The sequence below is a fragment of the Castor canadensis genome, chromosome 5 (assembly GCF_047511655.1).
Source record: "Castor canadensis chromosome 5, mCasCan1.hap1v2, whole genome shotgun sequence".
NCBI classification, from domain to species: Eukaryota; Metazoa; Chordata; class Mammalia; order Rodentia; family Castoridae; genus Castor; species Castor canadensis.
In genome coordinates, this window is record NC_133390.1 from 151,882,322 (window position 1) to 151,888,301 (window position 5,980).

At 36.1% G+C, this 5,980-nt stretch overlaps 1 pseudogene; it reads left to right on the top strand.

The window, feature by feature from the left end:
* Window positions 1-3,141: 3,141 nt before the first annotated feature.
* On the top strand, window positions 3,142-4,236 carry LOC109699375 (mitochondrial glutathione transporter SLC25A40 pseudogene; annotated as a pseudogene).
* Window positions 4,237-5,980: the final 1,744 nt, after the last annotated feature.

Genomic DNA, 5,980 nt, shown 5'->3' on the forward strand with positions numbered 1-5,980 from the left:
GAAATAATAGTAGATTTCCTGAAAAGCTTAAATAAATTTACAGAGCGATCTCATGGACTCTTTTAGGAGACTGTTAATAGCTTGTATGTCTATATTTAAATATATGTAATATCTAAATCAGGAACTTGACATTGGGACAATATGGAATTGATTCAGATTTCACCAGTTACACATGCTCTCATTTGAGTGTATGTATGTGTATAGTCCTATGCAATCATGTCACATGTACATCCAAGATATTAGTTATTTCATCACTGAAGACTCCCTCATGGTGCTCCTTAATAGCTGTGTTCACCCCTCCCTAGTCTCTATCCCTAATATCCAGAAACCATTCATCTGTTCTCCATCTCCATAACCTCTTATTTCAGAACTGATACATAAATGGAATTATGTGGTATGTACACTTTGGATGTTGGTTTTCTTCATTTAACACAACTTCCTTGACATTCATCCAAGTTCTTAAGTATGTTTCTTCTTGTGTTCATTCCTTCTTCATGTTGAATAGTATTGCGTAGTAGGAATGTACCAAAGTTTGTTAACCATTTTCTCTTTTTGTTGTTGTTTTTTGCTTTTTTGTTTTGTTTTGAAACAGGCTCTCCCTATGTAGCCCAGGTGGCCTCAAACTTACCATGTAGCCATGCTGGCCTCAAAGTCATGATTGTCCAGCTTCAGTCTCCCAAATGCTAGGACTATAGAAGTATATCACCATACCCAGTTAACTGTTTACTTTTTGAAGAACATGTGGGTAGTTTCCAGTTTTGAGTTCACAAATAACACTGTTGCAAACATTCGTGTACAAGTTTCTTTGTGATAATATATGTGTTCTTTTCTCTGAGTTGTATGTCTAACAGTGCAATGTTGATAATATGGTAAGCCCATTTTCAGTTTCAAAAGGAAGGTCCAAAATATTTTACAAAGTGGCTGTATCATTTGTCATTGATCCAGTTTCTCTGCATCCTCACCAACCTTTGGGTGTTATCACTGTTTTCCTTTTTAGGGCTGGTGGAGTGACTCAAGGGGTGGAGCACCTGCCTCATAAGCATGAGACCCTGAGTTCAAACCCAGTACTGCCAACAAAACAAAACAGTATTTTCCTTTTTTAGCTATTCTCATAGGTTCATAATGACATCTCAGTATGATTTTTAGGTGATACTGCGGGTGGGACTCAGGGCCTCTTGCACTTGCAAAGCAGACACTCTACCACTTGAGCCACACCTTTATCCCTTTTTGCTTTTAGTTATTTTTTTAAATAGAGTCTCAGTTTATGCCCTGACCAGCATGGACTTCAATCCTGCTATTTAAATCTCCTGCATAGCTGTGATGATAGACATGCATAGCACACCCAACTATTGATTGAGATGGGGTCTTTCTACCTTTATCTTCAGGCTGGCCTTGAACTGTGATCCTACAGATTTCCATCTACTGAGTAGCTAGAATTACATGATGGCTAAGCATAAAATCTACACGTACTCACAAACACACATCCACAACACACTCACACACACATACCATGAAACCTCCCAGAACTAGTACAGTAAGGTTGTGATGCAAAAATCAGTGGTATTTGTATGCATTAACAATAAATAATCCAATTGTAAATCAAACATTTTATTATCGTATATTAATCATACAAAGGGATTTCATTGTTATATTTCCATATATGCACATAATGTACTTTGATCAAATTCACCCCCTGTACATGTGATATTTGTTTTTCTCAGTGTTGCGTATTTCACTGTACACCGAAAGTTTTAAAAAGTAATACCCTTTACAATTGCTCCATAAAATGGGAATACTTAGATATAATTCTAATGTAACATGGACTGATTATGGATGATGAAAATAATAAAACACCGATGAAAGAGATCAAAGAATACCTAAATACTTGCAGAGGTGGACTATGTTCATGGATTGGAAGAGTCAATGTAGCAAAGATGTCAATTCTGTCAGTTCATCTGTAGGGTTAGCACAGCTCCTAGCAAAATCTTAGCAATTCTTTGTAGATAAGAGACAGGCTAACTCTAAAATGAATATGGAAATGGAAAAGCCCCAGAAGAGCCAAAACAATTCTGAGAAAGAAAAATAAACCAAGAGCATTCACTCTTCCTGACATTAAGGCTTACTAAATTGCTGCAGTACTCAGATGTGTAGGACTGGTGGAGAGACAGATACACAGACCAGCAGAACAGAGTGGAGAACCCAAAAATAGCACCTAACTAATGTGCCTCATTAATTTTCAATAAAGTAAAAAAAGCAATCCAATGGAGGAGAGAATAATCTTTTTAATGAACATTGGTAGGAGAATTGAACATCCATTGGCAATCATAAGAACCTCCAATTAAGCTTTATACCTTGTATCAAAATTAACTCAGAATGGATTGTGAACTTAAAAGTAAAACATAAAATTAAATCTCAACCTAAACCTTACAACATATTCAAAAATTAATTTGAAGTAGGTCATAGTCTTAAACATAAAATACAAAAGTACAAAACTTCTAGAAAAAGGCAAGAGAAAAATCTTTGAGACTCAGAACCAAGTAAAGAGATGAGGTCTGTAAACTATTTGCATTGGCTGGTGTCAAACTGTGATCCTCTGAATCTCAGCTTCCCAAGTAGCTGGGGTTACAGGCATGAGCCACCAGCCTGGCATTTATTTTTAATATGTGTGCTTTCTGTTTTTCTTTTCTTACTTCAATGGCTAGAATTTCCAATATTGTGGTAAATATGTGTAGTGGGAGTATTCCCAGCCTTAATGGAAAAGCATTTATTTATTCACCATCAAGCATGATATTAATTGTAGGTTTTTTGAAATGCTCTTTATGTCTTTTTGCCTCGGACCCCAGCTCTTCGCCATCTGCCAGAAGTTCTGCTGCAACCCTGGAGAGTCAGTATGCCCAGGTGTAGGCCAGGGTAGTGGTTGCGGCTAGTGCTGGAGGCCGGCCAGCCTACTGCCTGTGGTCTCCTTACCTTGTAGGCTTGCTGGGACCACCTGCCTTCCAGCTGCCTCTCCCAGGTTTTCAGCTACTGATGTTACAAATAGTAAAATAGTGCAACATAGAATTGAGGAAAAGGCTTAAACCAGAGAGATTTTTCTTCAATTAGTTAAAAATATAGATCCTGAAACAGAGGGCCCACAAGTGATACCTCTACAGCAAATGTTTGCCTCTTGTACTGGAGCTATATTGACATCACTAATGGTGACACCTCTAGATGTTGTTAAAATTCGACTCTGAACCCAGAACAACCTATTCCCGAAAGGAAAATGTTTTGTATATAGCAATGGACTCATGGATCATATGTGTGTCTGTGAAGGTGGGGGCAACAAAGCATGGTATAAGAAGCCAGGGAATTTCCAGGGAACACTGGATGCCTTTTTAAAAATCATTCGAAATGAGGGTATTAAATCCTTGTGGAGTGGCCTGCCTCCTACTCTAGTGATGGCAGTGCCTGCCACAGTTATTTATTTTACGTGCTATGAACAATTAACTGCTCTCCTGAGATCTAAATTAGGAGAAAATGAAACCTGAATACCAATTGTTGCTCGAATTATGGCCAGATTTGGTGCAGTAACTATGTTAAGCCCATTAGAATTGATTAGAACCAAGATGCAATCCAAGAAGTTTTCTTACAAGGAACTACATCGATTTGTCAGCAAGAAAGTGTCCGAAGATGGTTGGATTTCCCTTTGGAAGGGCTGGGCTCCGACTGTTCTTAGAGATGTACCTTTCTCAGCAATGTACTGGTATAACTATGAAAGTTTAAAGAAGTGGTTGTGTGAGAAATCTGGTTTATATGAACCAACATTTATGATCAACTTTACTTCAGGGGCATTGGTTCTTTTGCAGCTATTGTAACTTTACCATTTGATGTCGTAAAAACACAAAAGCAGACACAACTTTGGATATATGAAAGTCATAAAACTTCAATGCCTTTGCAATGTCAACCTGGGTTATAATGAAGAACATTGTTGCTAAAAACGGGTTTGTCGGACTATTTTCAGGCCTAATTCCTCGCTTGATTAAAATCGCTCCTGCTTGTGCCATTATGATCAGCACATATGAGTTTGGAAAGACTTTTTTCCAGAAACAAAATGCTCAAAGACAGCAACTCTAGTGATGCTATTTTAACATGAAATAATAACCATAGCCAAAAGAACTAGGCAAGAATTATTTTCACCATTATTCTCTTACAGTGATTTTATGTCTTTCTTCCCTATACTTAAATGGCAATTTATACTCTACCTTTAAATCATAATCTTAATTTTAAAATAATTTTTTTCTTATTTTTGGAGATTTTTAAAAAGATAAGAAATCACAGCCATTTAGTATTCTTCTAAAGAAAAGAAAATTACTCATTAGTATTGAAAGCAATCTCTTGAATTTGATACTACATTTCAGTGTAACTTAATCTTACTGTGAGTATGTCAGATACATCAGAACTTTTTGAATTGTGTGCTGAATGACATACAGTCTAGAAGGACAAAATTCAAGTTTTATGCACATTTAATTTAAATCACGTACATGGGTATTTTGGTATTTCAGTAGATAGTAAGAGGCCATCATTATTCACACTTGCCAACTATTACCCATTAATTTCTTTTGAATTAGGGATTTATACTTCCCACCCCTCCACACCCATGCCCACCATTGTTACTGTTTTACGATCTCACATGGATCAGGATTTCTCTGATTAAAGGTGAGGCTGTTTTATCTATACTACCCAAAATATAACTATTTGTGTGATGCAGATCTTGCCATTTTTTATGACTAAAGAACTTTATGTACTGTTTGTGTAAAAAAGGGAGTTTTTACAGATTAATACATGTTCACTTCATTCAAACTTGGGTTTGTAGTGGAAACCCACATTGCATTTAGACTAGTAAAAGTCAATAGGGCATAGGAATGGCCTCTAGTTTTTAGCCAACTTGTAATCGAAGTATCATTGTTTGTGGAGTTCTTTTGATCATTTCTGTGACTTTTTCTAACAAGAAACCAGTATGGGTTGAGCTTCCCTAATCTGAACCAAAGAGCACTAACATGCTACCACAAGTAGAAATTATATACCTGCCCTCATGTAAAGGCACATGAAATGCAGGCAGACAAAAAGTGCTGCATAAAATTACCTTCAGACTACATATGTATGTATAAAGTATATAAGAAAGGTGAATAAATTCTGTGTTTAGACTTGGGTCCTCTCCCTAAGACACTTCATTATGTATATGCAGATATTCCAAAATTGAAAAAAACTGAAAACATAAAACACTTCTTGTCCTAAGCATTTTGGATAAGAGGGTAGTGTATACACTAATAAAAGTCACAAAATATTTTCACAATGACCCTAGATTTTACATTGTCTCATATTGATGTGATAAACCAAAAAACTTAACAAGATGTTTCCATCAACACATTGTATGTGACCAAGTAAGTTAGCTCACTACTTTATGTAGGAATGAGATAAAGACATGATTGGGCTGGGGATATAGCTTAGAGGTAGAGTGCTTTCCTATCATATATGAGGCCATGGGTTTGATCCCTAGTACCAGGTTAAAAAAAACAGATGGCAGGACAAGAAAATGATATATTTTTTATATTTTTGTTTGATTTTCCCAGGATCCATGTCTTTCAGAAAAAGCACTTTATTGCATTCTGTGTGTGTATTAAAATGTAAAGCATTTTCCTTCCTAAAGGAAGCATAATGTATTTTGGTGACACATATGTGGCATGGTAAGGAAATTGATACAATTTGTATTATAGTAGAAAAGCATTTCACATGTTTGACCAGAAATAAACGATATAGGGTTTATACGTAACTTTGGGTGTTTTACCCTGTGTTGATTTACCTCAGATTTAGAATTTATATAACCATGTAAGTATTCATGACTTCTTAATATCTCTATTAAAATATTTATGCTCACTTGAAAAAAAAAAGAAATGCTGTTTATGAGGTCTTGGAATCTCCCCCTACTCCTAGTTCACTGAGA